Here is a 13,088-nt window from a genome sequence, read left to right as displayed (position 1 = left end):
CGGTGAATACGTGTTATTTTTATTTCAATGACTAAGCTACTTTGATTTAAGTCGGTGATTCCAAATTCAAGTATAAATAGAAGCATTGTTTAGTTAATTTTTATTCATCATATTGAACTTTAAATTTTAAAGAGCAAGAATAATAAATAGGAATTCTGGTGAGTTACGCTCGTAACTTTCCAAGCTATACCTAAATTAGGTGATACGTGCTTGTTGTGCTTATCGTAATCAGGTGAGTTATCTCACTATACTATGTATTACAATATATATTCATCTATGTTAGGTTAAAGAGCAAATAAAGTAAAAATGTAATCTTTATGTGTTTTATATTATTATACTCAAGCTATAGAGTTAGCCGAAAATATAGTTTTTATATGCTTATTGTTACTATACTTGAATTAGTAGAATAAATGTAATCTCTATGTGTTTAAATGTTATTATATTTAAGTTATTACGGTTAAGTTAGGGGTTGACGGCGGAACGGCGACAGGTCGGGAGCCTATAGACCCGTGTGCTGACAACGAAATGACAAGTAAGCCGTGAGTCTAGATACACATTTATTTGGTGGATCGGTAAAAGGTCGTGACCCATTGATTGTATGCATCTATATGTATTGTGATATATGGTATTTTGGGAAAACTCAATAAGCCTCAGGTTACAGTTGTTGAATAACTATTTTGCAGGAGTTTCTTCTGATCGTGGAAAGGCTCCAGCATGACTGTACTCGCATCGAAGAAATTAATAATGTTTTTAGACTTCCGCTAAAAATCTCTTTTATCTTTAATAAATGTATGACAATGATATTTCAATAAATTTGGGCTTTTGGACATATTTTCTATATGTTAAAAAAAATGTGTTGAAAAATCGGGACGTAACATAAAAGTATATCAATATGAATGTTTATTCATAGATAATAAAAAATTATGAATTTTGATATATTTAAAATAATTTTTCGGTAATAATGAATTTCTAAAAATTAAAAAAAAAAACGAAAAAAAGTATGTTTTTGTATATATGAAGGTAATGATTAACATAGTTTAAGAAAACATTTTTGGTTGGAAAATACATGTTTATCCGTTATCCATTTCCGACAGTACGCATAAGTGTTTTGCGGTAAAATAAATGTGTGGCTGAGAATGATTTCACCATTCTCAACCTTTTTTTTTCTCAATTGAACTCTCTCTCTCTCTCTCTCTCTCTATATATATATATATATATATATATATATATATATATATATATATATATATATATATATATATATATATATATATATATAGGTTAAGGTTCATTTGAGATCATTTTAATTTTGTAAGACCGTGAGACCAAACCTAAAAATAATTTTAAAATGCAAAATAAATGGAAAAATTCAAAAATTCTTTTTTTAAATATTATTTTCGGAACTTGAATTAACTAAAAAAAATAAAAAAATCTCGTTTTTTTAGAAGTATGTGAAGTATTCTAATAGAATATTACACTGACATATTCTAAAAAATAATTTTAAAATGCAAAATAAATGGAAAAATCTAACAATTTTTTTTAAATATTATTTTCGAAACTTGAATTAATTAAAAAAAAATATGAAAAAAAAAAATCCCGTTTTTTTTTGAAAAATTCCTGAAATATTCTAATAGAATGTTATACTGTATATATTCTAAAAAATGATTTTAAAATTCAAAATAAATGGAAAAATCAAAAAATTCTTTTTTTAAATATTATTTTCGGAACTTGAATTAACTAAAAAAAAAATGTGTCTCACGGTCTCACATAAATATAACTCTCTCTCTCTCTCTCTCTCTATATATATATATATATATATATATATATATATATATATATATATATATATATATATATATCCCAAATTATTATTTTTCCATATTGTTAAACATTTTATAATCATTTTAAATAATTTTTTTTATTAGTTGACTATTATACCTTTCTTATTTATATTATTAAATTAAATTATATTATTAACCTAATTCTAATTAACATCGTCTTCTTAAAAAAATATTATTTTGATGAACCCTTCGTTTGTCATCAATCGTACTAATGGTTTTCAAAATGGATTTCAAATCAACGATTCTTAGTTTGGGGATAGTTTGGTTTATGATTGAATACATCTTTGTTTTTTGTTCCTAAAAAGCAAAATGTGGCTAATATCACACGTTTATTTTTTCGTTTATGGAGCCTGCATCGACAAAAGATGAGATGTAAATCTGTCACTTTCCACCTTGTATCGCCCAAAACACGTCCTCCCCCCTTGTGTGGTGGTCCGAGAAAACAACCCAATTGCACCACAGGATATGTGACACCGATTCCGCTAGGTGGGGAATATCCGACTGAGAAACCATGGAAACCACAAAAGATCTGACCAAGGTACCATCAGATTCAATCCGTGCACTGATGATATCCCTTTATAGGTTTGACCACCGCATCGGACCTTGATTTATAGCAATAATTGTTTGGTATATGTATTATCCAAAAAATCTAAGATTATGAAAAGAGAAACTAAGAAGCTGATACTCAACCGATGAATCATTGTTAGAGTTCAAACGAGTTGAAAAGTTATAAGCACCAAAATAAGTTAAACATGATATGAATATCTCAATGTTCTCCTCTTAATTTACGTTGAACATAAAAGATGAATAATCTATTAAGAATCATTGTTCGAGAAACAGAGGAAAAGTGTTTATGAAGAAGACAATATTAATTCATATTACGTTATATACTTATATTTGTATTTTAATTTTACAATAATAAAGGGTATAATAGTCCATTAATAACGCTAACAATTTAAAATGATTATAATATTAAAAAATAATTTGGATAAATATAATACTTTGAAAGTTTATATAGGATAAATATGATATTAAGTTGGTCACATCATCTCATGTGAAGACATATTTGTCACTTTTATTAGTTTCTCTCCTATTATTTTATTATTTAAAACTAAAAATATCTGCCCGTACCCCTCCTCTTTGTTCTGCGCGCTTTCATCTTGCTCGTTTAATCTCCAAAACTAGAAGATACCACCACATCATCCTTAACGTCGAAATGTCACATTCCTTGTCTCAACAACACCTTCTTCTCCATAACAAAACCCTCTCTCCCAGATCTTGAATCGTGAGCTAAGGATTTGGACAACAACGTCGATGTTAGGGTTACCGGAGATCTATAATTTTTCTAACGGAGTTTCACATCTGGGGAAGACGAAGGGCAGGGCGACATTCCATATCAGAAAACCATGACCATCCATCCTCTTCTCCATCGATTTCGTTTTCAATAGGTTTTTATTTTTAAAAATCCTAGCTCTAACATGTTCATATTCAGGAGTATGTGTTCATCTCATTTTCAGGAGGTTTACACATCCAAGACTTAGGGTTTTTAGAAAACTCTAATCGATTTTGTTTCTATTTTAGTTTTCAAGAGGTTTGTAGATTTAGAAAAATCAACTTTGCTCATCCATGGCATATTATGGTTTTTGTAACACCCTAAATTCAGAAGATCTAGAAAGGTCAAAAAAACCTCAAGATTAGGAGGCGACTCGTTGAGTTGATGGGATGACTCGACGAGTAGGAGCATGTTGTGGGCCGCGGGTTAAGTGACCCACTCGATGAGTCGGGGACTGACTCGGCGAGTTGGTATGGGTTTAGAAAACCCTAAATTCAGGCCTTGTACCCTATTTAAAAACATTATAACACTCCTTCAGCCACCTTAATGCTCTCTCAAGTCCAGAGCGAAACCCTAGTGCCTTCCATGAGCTTGTGAGCCATTTGTGAACATCCTGGAGTGTTTTGGATCTTGAAGAAGAGGGTGAAGCCTTGGGGATACAAGAAGAGACTAGTAGATCCAGAGACCTCTTGCATCCTCCTTCATTTTCTGGTAAGAAAGTTTCAATCTTGACCATTATGCACATAGATCTCTCCTTTGTCACTTTTTTTTTTTTTTTTTTTTTTTTTTTTTTAGGGGGGGGGGGGGGGTTGTCTAAGAACCCTAACATGGGAGGAATGGACTCCATGTTGGATTAGATGTCTAAGACCATAACTATTATTGGTATGTATTTGACCCAAGAGTAGCATGGTCCATTTGAGTTGCACTTCACCGGAACAATTTATATGGATAGTCTTTTGAGAATAGTATGTTTATTATTTATATTAATATATTATAAGTTCTAATATATTAATATGGAATCATATTATTTAATTAGTATTGATCAAGAATTAATTTAGTGATCAAAATGAACTAATTAAATATGGACTCTTATATATATGTTAGGCCAAGTTCATTTAGGTTGGGCTAAGCCTGCATGGATAGTCCATGGAGTTTTTAACCCATGGATCCTATGGAAATGAAAGGTCATGGGTATTAGGGTTTATATAAATGTAACCCTAATCCTCCATACTATATAAAGAGGTCCTTGACACATGAAATGGCACTAGTGTGTGAGGATACAAGGGTGGGCCGATTTCTAATATGCTTACTATTCTTTTAAGATTTCCAAGGTGTTTTTGGTGATTTGTGATTCCTCTTGAGGTTTCCATACTATTGGGGCTAAGCTCTTAAAGTTTAAGACTTCAAGCTTCATCAAAAGCTATATCATTCTACTAGTTTCTTGTAGTATAGTTGCTTCATATTGTGCTACTTAGGATGAAACATTGGAATAATGAATATTTGCATGTATAATAGAGAAAACATAGATCCAAGGTTTATAGGGTTACATGTACACCATAGGAGTGTTAGAATGATCAAAACCCATAAGTGGTATCAGAGCCTAGGCTTGTTTTTCATTTATACTTGATGCAAATTGCTGAAAAAATCAATTTTCTGCTGTTCATGATAGTGGACTCGCCGAGTCCACTGATGGACTCACCGAGTCCTTGCACAAATTCATCCAGCTCATCGAGTTGGTTCATGCACGCGACGAGTTGGACCCCCAGACAACATATCTTTGAGTTTTAAGCCTGTATTGGTCTTGAATAAATCTCCTATGATATCCAGCTAATCCTAGAAAACTTCGAATTTCGGAGTGAGTAGTCGGTACCGGCCACCGCATTACTGCCTCAATCTTGGATGGATTGACCAAAATTCCATCCTGGTTGACGAGATGTCCAAGGAACTGGACCTCTCGTAACCAAAATTCACAATTGGAGAGTTTAGCATACAACTTCTCCATTCTTAGAACTTCGAGTATCTCTCTTAGATGCTCCTTATGTCGCTCGTGATTCTTTGAAAAGACCAAGATATCATCGATAAACACGATTACTGACCGATCAAGCATAGGTATACACACATGGTTCATTAAATCCATGAATGCGGCGGGTACGTTAGTGAGACCGAAAGGCATCACTACACACTCATGGTGGCCATATCGAGTTCTGAAGGTCGTTTTTGGTATATCTTCCTCCCTTACTTTCATCTGGTGGTATCCTAAACGTAGGTCAATCTTGGAAAACCACGAAGCTCCTTGAAGTTGATGAAACAAGTCGTCAATCCTAGGTAGTGGATAACGATTCTTTACTGTGAGTTTGTTAAGCTCCGTGTAGTCGTTGCACAATCTATGCGATCCATCTTTTTTCTTTGGCGAAAAGAATTGGTGCTCCCCAAGGTGAACTACTCGGTCGAATGAACCCTTTTTCCATCAACTCTTGAAGTTGATTAGACAATCTTGCATCTCTGGGGGTGCAAGACGATAGGGTGATTTGGATATTGGTGCCGCACCAAGGATTAAATCAATTTAAAATTCTACCTGTCTCTCCGGAGGCACACCAGGTAAGTCCTCAGGAAAAACATCATGAAATTCACAAACTACTGGTATTTCCGCAACGGTTTCCTTCTTCTTCTCCCGGGTGTCGATCATATAGGCCAAAAATCCCTTGGAACCATGGTGTAGGTATTTTCTGGACCTCGCAGCCGAACAAAATGTCCAACTTCTTTAGGAACCCTTACCTTGGATGGTTAGTTCTCCCTCACTTGGAGTCCGAACCCGTACTATTTTCTTCCTACAATCGATCAGGGTCTCAAACTGGTCTAGCCAGTCCATACCTACTATTATATTCACTTCTCGCATAGGAATGGGAATGAGATTTATCGGAAAACTAACATCATAAATCTTTAGGGTATAGTTACGATAAACTTTTGATGCTTTAATCATGCGATCGTCAGCTATCTCGACTTTTAGAGGGTAATCTAAATCCCCTAAGGTGATATCGATTCTTTTGATAAACTTAAGTGATACGAAGGAATGACTTGCTCTAGAATCAAATAATACTAAGGCATGCATAGAGTTGACTAGAAACGTACCAGTTACAACGTCTGACGTGTAACGCCCGGGTTTTCAGGGCTAAGCATTTTTGTCAATGTAATAGTCTAGGTCAACTATTGTAACTCTTTTTGAAGTAATAAATATGAAATATTTGAGTATTATGTGAATTATGTGTGTTTATGTGTTTATTATTTAATTATAAATGTATAATTAATAAAGAATAAAAATGAGCGTCAAAATTAAAGTGTGAGATAATCCCGATATCTCTACATAAAGTTGTAGAATATGTCTCAAGGTTTCCGTGCATATAAAGAATGCCGAAATCCGAGCTATAAAGAAGAAGTTATGGCCCGCCGAAGTTTTACGACAAAACCGGCACGACACCGGGAAACGTAAATAGTGAATTTACGATAGAAGACTTTTTAGCCTTAGCAATCTAAACAAAAGTCGTAGAATATGTTAAACTAAGAACATCGATAAAAAGAACGCCCAAATCTGACTTCGTATGAAGAAGTTATGATTTTTCTAAGATTCGGCTTAGCAGTGCACGGCCTGAAACTCGAATTTTAGTTCGAGCGGTTTTTGGCTTACGCAACATAAATGAGAGTTGAAGATCTCATTAATAGGAAATCAACGGTAAAAAGACAGACAAAAACAGAGTCCGTATGTAGAAGTTATTAATTTTACGCAGACGTTTAACAGTATAATCTCCTTGTACTGTTAAATTTAAGATCGGTCGAGAATTAGCTGACGGTGTCAAAATGAAAGTTGTAGATCTTATTATTACCTACGCGTGGATATAAAGAACGTCAAAAACGGAGGTCGTATGTGAAAGTTACGGATTTTAGAAGTCGGAAGTGTGCTGTGCGAAAATGGGTGATGTGGCACAATCTTGGCCATTGCTTTCTCCCCAAGGCTTGCCACCAGATGGTGACATGTGGCACCAAGTTCAGCCACATTTCACCCTATAAATACCACCTCTCCCACCCTCATTTTCTTCACACCTTTCCCATTCTTTCTTCTCTTTACTCTCTCTCTCTCTCTCTAGAACCTCTCTCTAGCCCCGAAATCCCCCGAAAAGCCTAGGGAACCTCCCTAGCACGAGGCGGAAGCCCCGGAGTGCTCGAAGGCTCTGAGAAGAAGAGCTTTTCGGCTCGGGAACGCTGCTCCAAGCAAAGCCCGGTTTTCTATAAAACCCGCTGTAAGTGAGCTACGCCTACGCTATTTTTAATATAACTTTTATTTAATTATAGTAACGTTATTAGGAACTTATAATAAATACTTGGGCTATTATTATGGGTTATATAAGTATTTTTTTTGACGCTTATATAATAATAATAATAATAATAGCTAGACTATTAATTAGTCTCGACGAATAATAAACTAAACTCTAGTGGTAATAATACTAGGTTTCGTCGAAGAAAAATTCTTTTTAAGAAGCGAAGCGCTGTCTGAGTTCGGAATCACCACCTTTTCCGGTGAGTGCATAGTTACCTTCAACTTACACATAGATATGAAGTATTTTATATAAATTACGTGCTATGTGTGCATATTATCTGAATACTTGCTATCTATGCTAGATGAACGTTGTTATACATGTTTTCAATGATTTAAACTGTATATGTATTTTATATCTACGAAAATGTTGGGGTAAAACATGGGTAGATGTAATAGGTGATGTGTGATAAAATGATGAGAGGCCTCGATGTTGTTGTTGTTGATCCAGTCATCTAGCGGAGTATAGATGACGACCACGGACTCTTCTAGACAGTCCAGTGGAACACTAGCAGGTTCGCAACCTATAGGTGTTGTGAACGATGTGTTCACCGGTGTACTCCATCCCCCACATGGTTGCCTATTAGGACATTTATTGCTGAGGAATCCCCTTAGCAGTAGTGTCCGTCCCGATGATGATCCTTAGGCTAGGTCCCTTATGATAGGTGTTTAGGGACGTAAAGTGAGGATAACGGGAACGGGTAATCGGGTTATTGTTGATTGATGAAATTAATAAACTTATTGTGGGTTGAAAACCCTATGTGCTCACCAGGCTCCCAAGCCTGACCCACTCAGTTTTATGCATTACAGGTAGTGGCGCATGAGCATAGGTGTGATGTTTTGGACGAGGGATTACGGATATAGGCCTGTAGATATGAAATAATGTAGTAAGGCTTATATTGTACTGTTTATACTTTTGATCTGTACGAACATGACATCCCGAGTCTTTTAATGAAATACATTTCTATGGAAATGCTTTTGATAAATCTTTATCATATTATTGTTTTGGGACAAATTCCGCAACCCTTTTATTAAAAGATAACTCTGATTTTGAAATAAAGTATAAACAAAACCGGTCTTTTCTGGCCGTGATTTTAGGGATGTCACAGTTGGTATCAGAGCATTAGTTTAAGCGAACTAGGAATTTGTAGGATTTCTAGACTTAAACTTAGAATGCTAAGCGATGATTGTGAGGTGTGAGCACTAGCTTATTTTAGGAATTGTGCCTAAAATGCTTTTATGTGCTAAATGTTTTATGCATGATATGCTGTTATTTTGTTCGGGATCTATGGTCTGTTGCCGACCGGATCTGGAACCTTATGTGTTTAGGATTCTAAACGTACGACTACGATATTAGAACTAGCATGTAAACGTTTCGGAGTGATAAGGATGATTTAAAACGTATCTCCTAAATAAAGATCTAAATCCACCTTATTCGGTATATAGATCAAGATGGTAAGGACCCGTAGCGGAAACGTAAACGCAAATGGGAACGGACACCAACCCCCCGTGATCGAGCAAATACCAGTTGTGGAAGCCGCCGCCGGACCAATAACGATGGCCGGAGTGCAAGCGATGATCCAGGCAATGTTGGATCGTCAAATGGAGGAAACCAGGCGTTTGCTCCAGCAAAATCGAGAGGAAGCGACTATTCAGCTCGAACAGCCCGAGTTGAACGAAGGGCAGACTGAAGAAGGAAACTACAGTGGGACTATTGGTCAAGCCAACCCACCGATAGTTAGGCAAAACCACCAGGATGGAGGAAATGATGGACGTGGATGCAAATACAAGGATTTCATGGCATCCAAGCCACCGAGTCTATCCGGAAGCCCGACGCCGGTGGAAGTCATGAACTGGATCTCTGAGATGGAGACAATGTTTGAGAGTTGCGAGTGTAGCAATAGGCAGAAGACTGCTCTTGCAGTTCCTCTATTGAAATCTGGAGTACTAAGCTGGTGGAAGCTATTAGCTGATTCAATGCCCAAAGGTGAAGCAAGCAAAATGTCGTGGGAGGATTTTCTGGTACAGTTGAAGATGCAATACTGCTCTGAGCAGGATCTTCTGGAGATTAGCAACGAATTCCAGAATCTGAAGAAGGGAAGAATGAGCGTTACTGAATACGCTGCAAGCTTTACTGAGAAAATGAAGCTTGTTCCTCACCTCGTCCCAACTGAACTCTCCAAGGTTAACAAATTTGCCCTCGGATTACCAGCGGACTTCGGTCCAATGGTCAAGCAAACTACCACTCTGAAAGCTGCCATCTGGGCTGCTAAGAATGTGGAGACCCAGATACGAGAAAAGGGTCTAGAGAGAGCGGAAGTGGGAGAGAAACGGAAATTTGACGGATCCTCGAGGTCCGGTAAGAAAGGTAGATTCTCGAAGTCTAGTTCGAGAGGAGGAGGATCAGAAGCAAAGTGGTGTGACAAGTGCAAGAAGAAGCACTCTGGGAAGTGTGATGGAGGGGTCACTTGTTACAAATGCGGAAAGCCTGGGCACTATGCTAACGAATGCACTCTTAACCAGAAGGCCTGTTATGGGTGTAATGAAGAAGGGCACATTTTGAAGGACTGCCCGAAGAAGAAGGAGGCAGGAAGACCCAACATACCACCAAAGCCGAAGGCGAGAGCCTTCCAGATGACGCTCGAGGCTGCAAAGGAGGCAGCAGACGTCGCTTCAGGTACCTTTCTTGTAAATGGTTTGCCTGCAAATATACTGTTTGATTCTGGAGCCAACTACTCCTTTGTGTCGCATAAATTTAGTGCGAAATTAGCATTACCTGTAGAAAAACTTGATAACGCCCTAATTGTAGAAGTTGCCAGTGGCAAATTCGTACCTGTTAGTAATCGTATTAGGAACATCGTCATTGACCTAAACGGAAACGAATTCCAGGAGGAACTATTACCCATAGAGTTAAACGGTTTCGACATCGTTTTGGGTATGGATTGGCTTAGCGCCAACGATGCCGAGATATTATGCCGAAAGAAGATAGTTAGGATAAACCCACCCGGAAAGGAATCATTTATGGTGTACGGGGACAAACGCAGAGTGAGTTCTGGAATCATATCCTTGATGAAAGCTAGGAAATGTTTGTCCAAGGGATGTGCATCGTACTTGGCATTCGTAATCGATGCTAAGAAGGAAAAGAAAGAGGTGCAGAATATACCGGTTGTGTGCGATTATCCGGAAGTCTTTCCCGAAGATCTTCCTGGATTACCACCTGATAGGCAAGTAGAATTTCGTATAGACTTATTACCAGGAACAACACCGATAGCAAAGGCACCTTACCGATTAGCACCGACGGAGATGAAGGAGCTCATGATGCAACTTCAGGAGCTGTTGGATAGCGGTTTCATTCGACCTAGTTCATCACCCTGGGGAGCTCCGGTGTTATTCGTGAAGAAGAAGGACGGAAGCATGAGGATGTGCATAGACTACCGAGAGTTGAATAAGGCAACGGTGAAGAACAAGTATCCATTACCGAGGATTGATGATCTATTCGATCAGCTGCAAGGTTCGAGCTACTTCTCAAAGATCGATCTTAGGTCAGGATATCATCAGCTGAAGGTGAGAGAGCAGGATATTGAGAAGACTGCATTCAGAACAAGATATGGACACTACGAGTTCTTGGTTATGTCGTTCGGACTAACCAATGCTCCCGCAGCATTCATGGATTTGATGAATAGGGTTTGTAAACCATTCCTCGATAAATCTGTGATAGTGTTCATCGACGACATTCTCATTTACTCGAAAAGCCAGGAGGAGCATGGCAAGCATCTACGAGAAGTGTTGGAGGTGTTAAAGAAGGAGAAGCTTTTTGCAAAGTTCTCCAAATGCGACTTTTGGATACGGGAAGTCCAATTCTTGGGTCATGTTGTTAACCAAGAAGGAATAATGGTTGACCCTGCGAAGATCGAAGCTGTAATGAAGTGGGAACGTCCGAAGAATCCCACGGAGATTCGAAGCTTTCTAGGATTAGCCGGATATTACCGACGATTTATCCAAGGCTTTTCTTTGATAGCTGCTCCATTAACAGCTTTGACCCATAAAGGAGCTACGTATACATGGAGTGAGAAACATGATGAGGCGTTCGAGAAGCTAAAGAAGAAGTTATGTGAAGCGCCGATACTTTCTCTACCCGATGGAGTCGAAGATTTCGCAGTTTATAGTGATGCATCTGGAGTCGGGTTAGGTTGTGTTCTGACCCAAAGAGAAAAGGTGATAGCATACGCATCTCGACAATTGAAAGAGCACGAAAAGAACTACCCCACTCATGATCTGGAGTTGGCAGCGGTAGTATTCGCCTTAAAGATATGGAGGCATTACCTCTACGGCACGAAGTGCAAGCTCTTCACTGATCATAAGAGTCTCCAGTATCTCTTTAATCAGAAGGAGTTGAACATGAGGCAACGACGCTGGCTAGAACTTCTCAAGGACTACGACTGTGAGATACTTTACCACCCAGGTAAAGCAAATATTGTTGCTGATGCTCTCAGTCGGAAAGTCAATCTTGAAAGAAGAAGGCCAAGAGCGTTAAGAATTGAAGTCGTCTCGACGATTGTGGAAAGTATCATGAAAGCTCAAGAAGAAGCCTTAGAAAAGAATGACCGAAAGGAAGAACGTTTGGGAAAAACGTTAGTGTTCGGTACGAACAGTCGAGGACTGAAGGTATTCCAAGATCGAATTTGGGTACCTAAGACGGGAGGAATAAGAGATCTTCTAATGGAAGAAGCACACAAGACCATGTACTCGATTCATCCCGGTAGCACTAAAATGTATAGGGACCTAAAACCCTACTACTGGTGGCCGACGATGAAGCTCGATGTTGCGAAGTATGTGGCTGAGTGCGTAACATGTGCGAGGGTTAAGGCACAACATCAAAAACCGTATGGGAGTTTAGAACCCTTACCTGTACCCATGGGTAAATGGGAAGACATCACCATGGATTTTGTGACTAAACTGCCCAGAACGAAGAATGGACACGACATGATTTGGGTAGTCGTGGATCGTTTCACCAAGAGTGCACACTTCATAGCCGCCAATGAGAAGTGGTCTATGGATAAGCTCGCAAATGCTTACGTGAAGGAAATTGTAAGACTTCACGGTGTCCCTCTTACGATTGTGTCAGATCGTGATAGTCGTTTCACGTCAAGGTTTTGGAGGAGTCTACAAGAGGAGTTGGGTACAAAGTTGTGTTTGAGTACTGCTTACCATCCGCAAACTGATGGTCAGAGTGAAAGAACGATTCAGACGTTGGAAGATATGCTGAGAGCATGTACCCTCGAATTCCAAGGGAATTGGGACGAGCACTTACCTCTGGTAGAATTTTCCTACAACAATAGTTTTCACTCGAGCATCAAGATGGCTCCTTATCAAGCCTTGTATGGGCAGAAGTGTCGTACGCCGTCTTGTTGGCTTGAAGCCGGAGAGAAGCAGTTTATGGGCCCCGAGATAGTCCATGAGACTGCTGAGAAATTGAAGGTGATTAGGGAAAGAATGTTAGCAGCTCAGGATCGTCAGAAGAGCTATGCCGACAAGAAAAGACGACCGA

General features: G+C 38.3%; 1 long non-coding RNA gene across 3 annotated transcripts; it reads left to right on the top strand.

Moving 5' to 3' along the window:
- Positions 1–118: 118 nt before the first annotated feature.
- On the top strand, positions 119–829 carry LOC145038428 (uncharacterized). 3 transcript variants are annotated; one of them, XR_013679367.1, is made up of 2 exons: positions 119–232; positions 684–829. It is a non-coding gene; the product is annotated as an uncharacterized LOC145038428 (long non-coding RNA). The 3 variants fall into 3 exon arrangements; XR_013679369.1 differs by having other exon boundaries at positions 125–232; positions 467–829; XR_013679368.1 differs by having other exon boundaries at positions 125–579.
- Positions 830–13,088: the final 12,259 nt, after the last annotated feature.

The sequence above is a fragment of the Lactuca saligna genome, chromosome 4, assembly GCF_052625555.1.
Source record: "Lactuca saligna cultivar CGN05327 chromosome 4, ASM5262555v1, whole genome shotgun sequence".
In the NCBI taxonomy this organism is placed as follows: Eukaryota; Viridiplantae; Streptophyta; class Magnoliopsida; order Asterales; family Asteraceae; genus Lactuca; species Lactuca saligna.
The sequence above is the reverse complement of the archived record's forward strand: the minus strand, read 5'-3'. Positions and strand labels throughout refer to the sequence as shown.